Source organism: Pinus tabuliformis, chromosome 8 (genome assembly GCF_031772625.1).
Source record: "Pinus tabuliformis cultivar Carrire ecotype Pingquan chromosome 8, CPIR1, whole genome shotgun sequence".
Classification (NCBI taxonomy): Eukaryota; Viridiplantae; Streptophyta; class Pinopsida; order Pinales; family Pinaceae; genus Pinus; species Pinus tabuliformis.
In genome coordinates this window covers 1,457,047,185-1,457,061,665 of record NC_142294.1, presented here as the reverse complement: position 1 = coordinate 1,457,061,665, position 14,481 = coordinate 1,457,047,185, and the positions used below count along the sequence as shown (strand labels likewise).

Here is a 14,481-nt window from a genome sequence, read left to right as displayed (position 1 = left end):
CTTGTATGAAGCACAAATAACATCTCCATCCATTGAACACCAAAATGAACCAAAACTAGTAAAATTCCCATTGAACAAAATGACTCAACCTCATTGTATAATGAACATGGCCTAAAACCCAACAAGGACAATGAACAAGCATAGAATTTATAATGGTTCATTTCCTAACAAAAGATAGATGATAGACTCGTCGACCACCCAAAGAAGCGAAGATAGACTTACCAACAAACCAAAGAAGAGTGATAGCTAGTTTAAACCTAGTGAGATAGACAAACAAATATTGTAAACAAATAAACTCACACAAATAAAGAAATAAAAAGGACATGGATGGGAAAGTCCCAAAAGACAAAGATAATTTACATGGATCAAAATTCAAATTAAAGTGAATGTAAGAACTAGAGGTGCATGATAAATTACCTTCTACATGAAATTTAGTGTGATCCAGTAAAGAAATAATAAACCATTTCACCCTAAAATCTTCATATAGAAACTACTTAAAACCTTTTTAGCAAACTACATAGTTTTTTCTATCAATAACAAATACAACAAAATAACAATAATATAAAATACTACAAAATATAATTTTAATATTCATATCTCAATTATTCAATTTAAAAAAAAGAAACCATAAATCAATTAAGCATAACCAAACTCAATACCACTTAAACACTATAATTGATACACATCCTAAATATAAACTATAAAATTCTTATGTAACTTTGATATTGATAACTCAATTATTTAATTCTAAAAACACTTAATGAATGATAACAACCCTCGATATCACTTAGTAGCTAGAATTAATAAAAAAATCGAGATTAGTTATTTATATGGCACAAAGTCTATAATAAGATTTTCAAAATTATAATGTTATTAAATATTTAAAAAATAAATTAATAATATTGAAAAATAAATATTTCGATATTATAATTTGAATGATTTAATATTAAACCAATAATAATCAACCAACAGATCAATTATTATAATCCTACCTAATCAAATATAATGAAATTAACCAACACACAATCCATATAAACTTCAACTTCAAGTCTCTATGGAATTGATATTTACACGGATAAGAATAACATATAAAGTCAGCATATCATAGATTAACACATCAACTTCAAGTCATCAATTGACCGTCCATCGATGGGATTGATTTTTACACTGATAAGAATAACATATAAAGTCAGCATATAATACATTAATACATCATGTTTTTAAGAATAATTAAAAAGGATTTTCTGGACGTACTTTGTAAATATAATTTAATAAAGAATTAATAGTTTAAAAATCAAAATGTTCTATTACAATATATCTGCCTTTTTGTAGGTATAATAATAATACAGCCAACATTGTTACCGTACGTAAGAGATTCCGGCAGAGATGGCTTTCGGTTCCCAGCCTGGTGAAACAGCTGGTACATCATATTTTATTGCTGAAGTGATGGACAAACGATTCTAAGATAATCATTTGAATATATAAAACCTACATACGTGTTTGATGACGTCCGCAGTTTTGGAATTACCAGAAATCTGCGGGTATCCTTGTCTAGAAATCTGTGGGCATCCTTATCTATTTTCAAATATTTTGAAATTTGGTGTACAGGGGTGAGATTTGATTTTCGGAATATTTTGAAATTGGATGGTCTAGAGTTAGATTAAACCATGGATTTTGCTTATGTTTTAAAAAATTTTAAAATATTTTTAAAAATTATAATGGAAATATTATATTACAATGAAATTTATGTTTATGTAGTTAATGTATTCTATTAGATTTTAGAAGTGTTTTTTAAAATTTTAAATATTTTTTTAAAATTGTAATGGAAATATGATATTCCAATAAAATTTATTGTCTGGCTTGGTTGTGACTTTAAAAATGGATATTATTATTATTATATAGTCAACGTATTTTATTAGATTTTAGAAGTATTATTTTATAATTTGGAGTGAAATTTAATAAATAAAAGAAGTGAATTATTTGATCTCAGTTTTATTTTTTAAATTTTAAAATTATAATAAAAATAAAAATAGTGTAAGAATATTGTATTGTTAATAATTTAATTATTGAGTCAAGTGATTTATTTTACAATTTAGGCTGAGGGGATATGTAATTTTGTGTTTGCTCAATTTGATTTTGACATATGTCTTTTAAAAATTACTTTAGAAGAAAAATCATTATTATTTATAATAAAAAGATAAATGATTATACATATTTGGTTGGCTTTAATTAAAAACATAATAAGACATTAATCACATTGGCATTACTTCATATTTGGATATTTAAGTTGAATAATATAATTTTTTATAACATTAAACAAATAATATATATATATATATATATATATATATATATAGATATATGATATGTGTATATATGTGTGTTAATGTTTAGCTTAGTAAAATATTTCAATGCCCCAAGAAAAAGTAATTAAAGGTAAAATAATTTAGTAAGAGGAAAATGTGTAACTCATTCAATTTTTAATATAAAATAATAATAAATTATTCAAAAGTACAATTTAAACAATTAAAAATTTCACATGGTTTATAGAGATAGACAAAAAGAACTACTATAGATCTACCTTAATCATTGATTTATCAAGCACTAAAAGGGATTAAATCTCCTCAGGTGTAATTATTTTTCAAGTTTTGCATTCTAAAAATAGATTTGCATATAATGAGATTTGATCCTTCTTGACTCTTCGTAGGTTCGTGGTCACGATGGATCGTTCTACATCAATTTGCATATAATGAGATTTGATCATTCTCGGCTTTTAGTAGATTTGTGGTTAAGATGGATCTTTCTACATCGATTTGCATATAAAGAGATTTGATCATTCTTATCTCTTGGTAGATCTATGGTTAGGATGGAATTTTCTGCAACCCAGTGTGAACACGATGTGTAAGTATGTCCGTGCTCAATTTGGGGTTGACACACATCCCTCCTAAAATAAAAATAAAATATTCTCTACATGAAAAAGTAATGTCGGCTATAAGAAACATTACTCACATTGGATATTTATTACATACAACATTCATATATATATATATATATATATATATATATATATATATATATATAGATATATATATATATACATACATACATACATACATACATACATACATATATATATATATATACATTTGTCATTGGCGGTTTTTGAGTTAGATGTTTGGGCAACCCATAGTACTTGCCCATGTTATTTGAAACTTCATATATATCTATATAGAGCAAAAAAATGTTAAAAGAAAATATTTTGATGTTGTATATAATAATCCTTTTTTAGGTACATGTTTTTTTTTGTCAAAATCCAACAAATATTTTTTGGACATACAAGCTTAAGTTATGTAATCTCAATATCATTCAAAAATACAATTTAAACAACTAAAAATTAAACTTTTTTTTTTGCACTGTAAAAAACGTTTGCACATAAAGATCTTTGATCCCTCTCGGCTCATGTTAGATCGTGCACAGATATTGTAAAAGATTGTAAAGGTGGAAATAGGCAAAGAATGAACTCGAAAACTAGAATGGAGCGAGCAACTCTTCTCAATATTTAAAATCAGTTAAACAGAATTACATTGGAGACGTCAATACTAAATGAATACAGTGAGATTGAACTAGAACTCAAATAAACTCAAGATAATCAAAACTGATTATGACACCTAATAGACAATGGAATTAAATATCATGGCACCTAGAAAATAGTGACACTAATATCTCAACACCCCCTCATGATCTCAAATGTTACAAGTAGTGGCACTTACAATGCAAATTATCTCTTTGAAATTCAAATATGTTTCTTCCCAAATCTTTTGTGAAAATATATGCAAGTTGATCTCTAGAACCACAAAAGGCAAATAATATGTCTCCATCATTGCAAAGCTCACAGATGAGATGAAAACATGTGTTAATGTGTTTGCTTTTTTGTGAAAGACATAATTTTTTTATAAGGAAATTGGAGAACTGTTATCACAGTAAATCAGAGTTGGCTCCTTCTGAACATTTGAAAGATCTTCTAATAGTCTTATGAGCTACATTGATTGACAAGTTGCTGAAGTGGAAGCTACATATTTTTCCTCTGCTGAAGATATTGAAACAATTGGTTGTTTCCTTGATTCCCATGAAATGAGATTGGTTCCAAGATGAAAAACATACTCAGAGATGATTTTATGATCATCTAAACTGCCTGCATAACCGTTGACTGTATAACCTCAAAGTGAGTTATGTTCAGAATTTGTTTAGAGAAAACCATAGTCTAGGGTACATTCAATATATATTAAGATCATTTTTGCAACCTTACACTGAGAAATATTGGGTGATTTCATAAATTTGGAGACAAAACAAGTTGCAAACACGATATTAGGTCTAGGTATAGTGAGATATAATAGATTACCCACTAGACTTTTATACAATGGGGAATCAACTGGTGGTGCTACGTCTTGTATGTTTAGCTTAGTGCCTTGAGCAATTGGTGTATCGGTTTGTTTTCAATTGGTCATTCTGAGCTTTTGGAAGATGTCAATGACATATTTTTTTTGACCAGCAGAAATGCCATTAGCAAATTGTTGAATTTCAATTCCTAAGAAGTATTTCATGATCCCTAGATCAGTCATATCAAACTATGTTTGTGTTGATGTTTTGAAGTCTTCTAACATCATTATTTTCTGTATAAAGAAGATCATCAACATAAAGGCATACAATGAGAATTTTACCTTCATCAGCTTTGGTATACAACGTTACCAATGCAACATATAAGTCGTTAGAGTCACGTTAGTCCAAAAAGTGCTACTATGACTTGAATGGACTCTAAGAGCTCACATTACTCATCATCACTTATATGAATTTTGATCTCACGCACCCTCCTAACAACACATAGTGCATTATAGTCAATTAATACAAAGGTACGAGACAAACGATCCATTTCCTTTCCTTTGAAAAGTCAAATTCAAAGTTGAAAGGACTTCGTTATTCATGCTTTATTATTTCTTTGTTGAAGTTGGAAAGGTCAATCTAATTTTCAAAGAGAAACGAGGCTTTCTTATGATGTTTTAAAACAAAAGAAACTTGGGATATTATGAAAGTTGTGTATCAAGGTAACGATATAGGCAAGGATGTTAAATTGAAGACATTGAGAGCTTAGTTCAAAACCTTGAAGATGACTGACACAAAGAATGTGGATCAATTTATGGCTAGAGTCATGGGCATAGTAAATTAGATCAAATTCATTGGTGAAACCATGATAGATCTGAAGATTGTTGAAAAATTCCATCTAAGCCTACCCAAGAAATATGGCATGGTTGTAACAACTATTCTAGAATCCAAATATTTTTCAACTTTCTTAGTAGAACAACTCGCTAGATCACTTCTAGCTCATGAAAAAATACTTAACCTGATAGAAGATTTCATCAAACAAGCTTTCAAAGAACAACTCTCTCTTGGCAGAGGAGGAGGATATAGAGGCAGTAGCAAGCCAGGCAGAGGCCGAGTCAGAGGAAGATCGAAACAAAATTATGCAACAGAGCAGTTGAATAACATGACAAAACCAAACACAACGAAGCAAAACATGGAGCAAATATAATGTACAATTTTAGTACTGCAAGAAATTTGGACGTTATGACATGAATGCACAAAGAAACAATCAGATAAAAAAAGAGGCAGTTTCCATCTCTCTAACAATGAAGGATAATCCTCTCATACCATGAAAAATAATGTAGAAGTGGAAATAAACAGAGAATGAAATCGAAACTAGAATGGAGCAAACTACTCTTCTCAATATTCAAAACTAGTTAAATAGAATTACATTGGAGACATCAATAATAAATGACTTCAGTGAGATTGAATTAAAACTCAACTAAACTCAAGAGATTCACAAACTGACTATGACACCTTGTATACAGTTAGATTAATATCTCAACAGATCTAGCTTTGTTTAAAATGTGAAATGAGGAAATAAATATTATTTTAATTGAGATAATGAATTGGTTCGTGTTAATTATTATGTGGTTCTTATATCTATCCGAGTGTAAATGTCTTATGCATTTGCCTTTTTTTTAATGGTTCATCTAAGAATATACTATTTTAAGTGTTTTATATATTTATGTCTTTTTAGTTGCCTTTTGAAAACTTAAAATAATATCATTTTGTATAATACAATACAAATTGGATTTTCATTAAATAAAATAAAGTATTTTTGTATAAGGATGGTGAATTTATTATTGTTTATTAAGATTGAGATTGATTCACCCGATTATTATATTAGATCATTATGTTAGATCCATGCTTAAGATGGATCTATGTTTAGAAGGTTCACTTCGAGGTATTTGATATCTCTCAACTCATGATAGATCCAATTTGAGAGAGATCTAAGTTGATTTAATCTCATTTCTATTCTTTAAATTTAAACATATTTTAAAAATCTGCCATTTAAATAATGATAATCTATAAATGGTTCATCATCAATGGTCGTGTGATTGATTGGATGCTACAAATGGTATATATAACATACATAGTTGATATCCAAGGACCATCATTTTCGACAAGAAAATGATGGCCACACTGTAACTCCTTTTCACCTTCTACCATAATTTAAAATATAGCATAGAAGGGTTCTCTAATCATCAAATATCTCAATATGGTTGAAACATTAAATTTTTCATCAAAATATGATGAAAGAAAAATTCATCAAACATCCATGATATGATTTTCTTATCACCATATGTCATTACTAAACTAGCACAACCAGATTTAGTTAATTAAATGTGGTTAATATATGTTAAAGGCTTCATTTGTATCTACCACACAAACCATTGATAAATATATAATAAAAAAACAATATTACAATAAAAATATACTTTTTATTATAATTAATAATTTATTATTATAATTAATAATTAAATAATAATAATAAGAATAATTTAAATAATAAATAATAAATAATTTAAAACTAATAAATAATAATTAGTATTTAATTATGTCTCCCAGCCAGTTGCCCACCCTTATCTTTGTTCCCATCCCGCACGTGTTTTCATTACTGAGCCGGGTAGTTCCATTGAAACTTCATCCCTGTGTTCTAGAATTCTCTCTGCGTAATCGGTATCCTCTCCTCCTGTCTCCTTATGAAACTTGTCGTTGTCCATTTTATTTGTCATCTGGTTCCCATTGCAGCGACGACTTCACTTTGACTTCCATTGCCTACGATGACCCTCCCTCTTGTTCGCCTTGCTCTCTTAACCTTCCTGACAATCCTTCTCCCTGATGTCCAGTTTCAAACTCTCTTGGCAATTGTCCATTTAAATACCTCTCTCTGCGATGACCCTTCCTCCTGCTTACCTTCATCGATCATTGTTCACGACCTTCCCTATCCCTGATGTTCGATTTCATCTACCCACCCTTCATTTATTAACTTAAAGCTCAATAATAATAATCTTAAGTCTTCTAAAAACTGAGTACAAGATCATACACATAAAATTTTAACTAATAATAAGTTGGTTTTTAAATATTTAGATGGTAGGACCCTCAATTATTTGAATAGAAAAATAATAATATTAATTTTTTTAATAATAACATGTTTAATAATAATAATAATATTTCTCCTCTTATTAGGAATGTTATTAATATATCTATTAAAAGATTTAGTCCTTCGGTTTTTAACATCTTGAATAGAGAGCTTAATTTTTCCCTTGCCCTAATAAGATTCTCATTAATGACATCATCTATAACATTGAATTTGGTATTAGAGACCTTCCTGATATTGTTAAGGAAGTTATTAGGTAAGACTGTGCCATTGTTCTCATGAAGGCTAAGCCTCCCAAAAGAAACATTAGAAAAGATGAATTTCTTGCCCTTCAAGCATTAAAGGATGACCCCGACATTGTCATCCTTAAGGCTGACAAAGGCAGTTCTATCATCATTCTTGATAAATTATACTATGTTAACAAAATGTTAGACCATATTTATAATAGTCGTAGTTACATCAAGCTTCATAAGAATCTGATTAAAAAAGTTAATAAAGAAATAATGACCACCATTAATTAGATTAATTCCCTTAAACCTCTTTGTAAAAAGCTTACTGGAAGAAATCCACTTACCCCCAGTATTTATGGCGTTCCCAAGATTCATAAGTTTGGGGTCCTCCTCAGATCCATTTTTAACACAATAGGCGGGCTTTCGTATCTTCTCACTAAATTCTTAGCTCAAAGGCTCAAACATATTTTTGGTCACACTGATTCCCCTATTAAGGACTGTGCTTCCTTTGTTAAATAATGGAGGGATATTAGATTGGATCCAGGGGATTTTTTAGTGATTTTTGATGTTGTTTCCCTTTATACCAAAATTCCTATTCAAGAGGCCACTGATGTCATTAATCGGTTCACTGATAATGACAATACCAAATTAGTTGGTCTCTGCCTCTCCTCAACTTTTTGCAGTTTCCAAGGTGAGTTCTTTGAACAAACCTGTGGGGTAGCGATGGGTTCTCTTCTTCACATATAGTTGCTAACTTATTTGTGGAGTATTTTGAGACTAAGCCCTTAGCCTTGGCTCAATTTTTCCCTAGGAAATGGAAGAGTTTTGTTGATGATACTTGTGTTATTTGGCATCATGGTCACGAAAAATTGGATTTTTTCTAAACCATCTTAATTCTCAGTCAGACTCCATAATATTCATAATGGAGGTTGAGAAGAATGGGTGTCCTCATTTCTTACACATCCTTCTCTATAGAATGAATGATGGTTTTGTTTTTCACCAAGTCTTTTGCAAGAAAAATCACACAAAATAATATCTTCATTCCAATTCTCATAATTTTTCGGCTCAAATGTTTAGGGTTCTTAGTACTCTAGCCACCATTGCATTAAGAATTTCATATGAGATGTACCTAGAAGAGGAAAAATCTCATCTTCTTAAAGTTTTTGAAAAGAATGGCTACAATAGATCTCATGGTCTCAATGCCTTCTAAAGAGCCCATAAAGAGTCGAGGGTTAAGCCTCCTAGTGATGGCCCAATCTCCAAGGTACAACTCCCATTTATCCAGGGTAGCACTGATAGGTTTGCACATATCATGAAGAAGAATAATGCCTCCCCTACTTTCAAACCAATTGAAACCATTATAAATTCTCTTAGATCTATTAATGACCGTATTGACCCCAAGGACATGAAAGGAGTCTACTCGATCCCATGTTCTTGTGGGGTTCCCTACATTAGGGAGACCGTCCGCTCTATTAAACAGAGAATCCAAGATCATGATGCATACATTAGGCACAAGCGATCTCAATCATCAGCTCTTGCAGAGCATGTAGAGAAATATAAGCACCATGCTTGCATTAAGGATGTGAAGGTCATTGCCAGGGTTGATCATTTCCACCATAGGAAGTTAAGAGAGTCTATTGAGATTGAGAAACATGCTATCAATCTCAATAGAGATGATGGGTGGAAATTGAGTAACAGTTGGATTCCATCTCTTCCATCTTGATTTCCCCCCTTTTGTTTTAGATAATCAATAATTTCATAATAATCTATTAGTAAATATTATATTTTTATTCTATTTAAGTATTTATTTATTTATTTATGAAATAGAAATAGGGTTAGCTTTATTATTAATGTGTTTTTGATTTGACTATGGTCATTTTATAAATAAAAATGGTTATTGTAATCAATAATTCACATTTAATAATTTAATATTATTAGTAAATAATTCTATTTTTATTATTCTATTTATTGATTTATTTATTTATTACGAAATATAAATAGGGTTAGTTTGTTTGATCTTAATATGTTTGTATTATTATATGTTTTTGATTTGACTCTGGTCATTTTATAAAAAGAAACTAGTTATTAAAATCAATAATTCATATATAATATCCTCGATGCAGGTGTTAACTATGGAAGTTAAGTTGATTAGACGGAGCGGCAGAGGGCGGGGCGGCCACTTGGCCCTCTGCAACCTTTCCAATGCCACCATGAATGGCATTCATGGCACCTCACAGGAGCCATTTAATGCATGCACTAGTCGAAGCAGATCCATTACCCACTTAATCATGGAGCCAGAGAAATTTCCTATTATTCTACCCCTGATTCACTGTGCATGCCCTCTGCAACGGGGAGAGCCGACGGAACGCACCAGCACTAGCCGCAGATGTTGGCTTGTGCGCTGCATTGATTCAGGTAATGGCTTCCACCATTCCCATACCAACTTATGCAATTCAGCTCACAACCTCCAGCCCTCTGTAATTTTGTTGCTTAGCTCTCCCGTCAATTCCTCTTATGTTCCTGCGGACTTTCTCCCTGTTCCCATAGCCAGCATGGTCTGCCATCATATGCACAGTTGATGTGGTGGCTCGCATAGTGGAAGTTCTCGTTCCCCAGCTTTTCCTAGCTCTGACTCTGCTTTGCTTGCCTCCTCTGGAAAAAATCCCCACCACCACAGTTTTGAAGGCTGGTACCTAGATACAAGAAGTGGCAGAGGTAGAGCAGGCCTCCTTAGCTCAAGCTGTGAAGCTGCTGTTGTTCGCTCTGCTACCTTTCCCCTGCCTCCACACCCTTCTCCTCACACCACCTAGTTTTGGTTTCGCAGCTCTTTGAACTGCCTAGTTATAGTAGCTATAGTCTCAATCACCATTACAGAATAGACCGAGCAGCATGCTCCCCTGGATAATTCTACGGAGGTGGCGAAAAGAGCTGTACCGAGCAACAGGAATAGGGGCAACAATGACGAGCAGGAAGCTAATGAAGGTCGGAATAGAAGGCATGGTAAAGCCATTGCTGGCAGTCAGCATGTTGAGATGGGCGTTCATAGTTACACTCAAGCCTCGAACAGCCGTTTGGGTGACACGTCAGTCCCGCATGTTGAGGCTTGCTACATGGAGGAAGGCCATCAGGCACTGGGACGTGGCGAGTCGGACAACTCGGATGACTGGGCGTGTCTAATTGTGGAGGAGCCCGCTCTGGAAGACTAAGCGCCATGTGTCATGCCTGCCAGGTGGATTTCTGTCTTGCTCTTGGTTTAGTTTTCTACAGTCCTATGTGTCCTCAGGATAAACTGTTGGTCTACTGGTCTAGTCAGGATAAACTGTTGGTCTTGGTAATGATCTGTTTAAATTTGCCACCCCTGTGTGGGTTAATTTTTGGATATATTTTGGACATATCTTTGGACTGGTTTCCCCTCTGTTGGGGCAGTCATAGACAACTATCATGGATGTGTGCTGATTGAGGCCGGGTTCCTTTGTGGCCAAGATTCACTGTAACTACCCTTTTTGTATCATATTAATAGATTAACCTTAGAAAAAAAAAATCATATATAATAATTTATTATTATTAATAAATAATTTCTTATTTAGTTATTATATATATATATATATATATATATATATATATTTAAACAATTGTCAACTAATTTACAACAACTAGTCTTTAATTCATTTATGTGTGTGTGTGAATTTATTACTTAAATAACTAATTTCTAATGGTTATTTTTTAATGGCTAATTCTGGACTCTAATGCATCCTTGCTATTTATTCATTACGATCTATGGATTTTTTCACCTTTGTCCTGAGGATGAACCACATTATTTGGTTCTAAACTTTGACCAAATCCTAATAATGTGATTAATCCCAAAGACTCTCTCATTTACAATAAATAATTAATTAATTAGTAGTAATAATTAAATAATTATTAATAATAATGAGTTATTAATATATAATTATTAATAATTAATTAACAATTAAATTAAATGATTTAAAATATTAAATAATTAAATAATACAAGCAATATTATTGTTAGCATTATTATTTAATTATTATTATTAGTTAAATAATAATGCTAGCAATAATATTGTTACTAAAAATATTAATAATAAATAATGAATATTATAAACTTTATAATAAACATGGTTTACCACGGTTGATTTCATATTGAGACAATCTTTCTCACAATGCAAAATTAGACCATGGTTGAGCATGGATGGCCATAGTTGTCATAATGTGATGTTGTACCAAGGGATTGATAAACCCAAGGGATATGAATGCTTCGATTGATAAACCAAAGAGATTGATAATATAAATGCAAGAGATTAATTCTAAAACACTAAGGTATTATAAACCCAAGGGAATAATATTAAACCCAAGGGATTAATATTATAAACCCAAGGTATATAAACCCTAAGATAAATATTATAAACCCAAGCGAACAATAAACACGAGAGATTAATATTAAAAACTCAAGGGAATAATATTAAACCCAAGGGATAAATATTATAAACCCAAGGTATATAAACCCTAAGATAAATATTAGAAACCCTAAGACAAACATGGTTGACCATGGTTGACCACAAATGATTTTGATATTGAAACAATCTTTGTCACAATGCGACATTGTGCAATGGTTCGGCATGGTTGATCGTGGTCGATTTTCATATTGAGAGAATATTTGTCACAATGCAACATTAGGCCATGGTCGACCATAGATGACCATGGTTGTTATAATGTGACATTGGACCAAGAGACAATCTGTGTTACAATGTGACCATGGTTATCAACCATGGTTGACCATGATTGATTGTAATGTTGAGACAATATTTGTCACAATGCGATGTTGGACCATGCTTGATCATGATTGATTTTCATATTGAGACAATCTCTGTCACAATGCGACATTAGACCATCATTGACCATGATTTATTTTCATATTGAGACAATCTTTGTCACAATACAACGTTGGACTATGGTTGACCATGATTGATTTTCATATTGATACAATCTTTGTCACAATGCGATGTTGGACTATGGTTGACCATGATTGATTTTCACATTGAGACAACCTTTGGCACAATGCGACATTGGACAATGGTTGGCCATGGTTGATTTTCATATTTAGAGAATCTTTGTCACAATACAATGTTGGACCATGGTTGACCATGGATGACGATGGTTGTCACAATGTGACGTTGGACCAAGACACAATCTTTGTTACAATGTGACCATAAACCATACAATAAACACGGTTGACCATGGTTGATTTTCATATTGAGACAATCTTTCTCATAATGCGACATTGGAGCATGGATGACCATAGTTTTCGCAATATGACATTGGACCAGGGGATTGATATACCCAATGGATATGAACATTTTTATTGAGAAACGTCTATTATAAACCTAAGGTGTATAAACCATAAGATAAATATTATAAACCTCAAGATAAACATGGTTTACCATAGTTGACCATGGATGATTTTCATATGGACACAATCTTTGTCCCAATGCAACGTCAGACTATGGTTGACCATGATTGATTTTCATATTGACACAACCTTTAGCAAGATGCGATGTTGGACAATGGTTGGCTAGGCTGACCCTAGTTTATTTTCATATTGAAACGATCTTTGTCACAATATGAGGTTGGACAATGGTTGACCATGGATGACTGTGGTTGTCACAATGCAGAGTTGGACCAAGAGACAATATTTGTTACAATGTGACCATAAACCCTACAATAAACATGGTTGACCATGCTTGATTTTCATATTGAGGCAATATTGCTCACAATGCAGCGTTGGACCATGGTTAACCATGGATGACCATAGTTGTCACAATGTGACGTTCAACCAAGGGATTGATAAACCCAAGGGATTAATTCTAAAACCTTAAGGTATTATAAACCGAAGGTATATAAACCCTAAGATAAATATTATAGACCCTAGAAATTATTATTAAAAACCCAAGGGATAAATATTAAAATCCCAAGGTGTATAAACCCTAAGATAAATATTAGAAACCTTAAAATAAGCATGGTTGACCATGGCTGACAATAAATGATTTTCGTATTGACATAATATTTGTCACAATGCAATGTTTGATAATGGTTGGCCATGGTTGACTATGGTTGATTTTAATATTGAGAAAATCTTTGTCACAATGAAACTTTAGTCCATGGTTGACTATTGATGACCATGGTTGTCACAATTTGATGTTGGACTAAGAGACAATATTTTTCACAATATGACCATGGTTGACCATGATTGATTTTAATTTCGAGACCATCAACGTTGGACCATGGTTGATCATGGTTGATTTTCATATAGAGGCAATCTTTGTCACAATACGAATTTGGACTATGGTTGACCATGACTGATTTTCATATTGAGACAACCTTTGTCACAATGGAACGTTGGACAATGGTTGGCCATGGTTTACCATGGTTTATTTTCATGTTGAGATAATATTTGTCACAATACGATGTTCAACCATTGTTGGCCATGGATGACCATGGTTGTCACAACATGATGTTTTACAATGGTTAGCCATGGTTGACCATGCTTGATTTTCATATTGAGACAATCTTTCTCACAATATGACATTGGACCATGGATGTCCATGGTCGTCACAATGCGACGTTGGACCAAGAGACAATATTTGTTAAAATGTGACCATAAACCCTACAATAAACATGGTTGACCATGGTTAATTTTCATACTGAGACAATCTTT

General features: G+C 32.1%; 1 pseudogene; it reads left to right on the top strand.

Moving 5' to 3' along the window:
* LOC149241262 (calcium-transporting ATPase, endoplasmic reticulum-type pseudogene) overlaps positions 1 to 1,464 on the top strand; it is a 60,234-nt pseudogene extending 58,770 nt beyond the window's left edge.
* Positions 1,465 to 14,481: the final 13,017 nt, after the last annotated feature.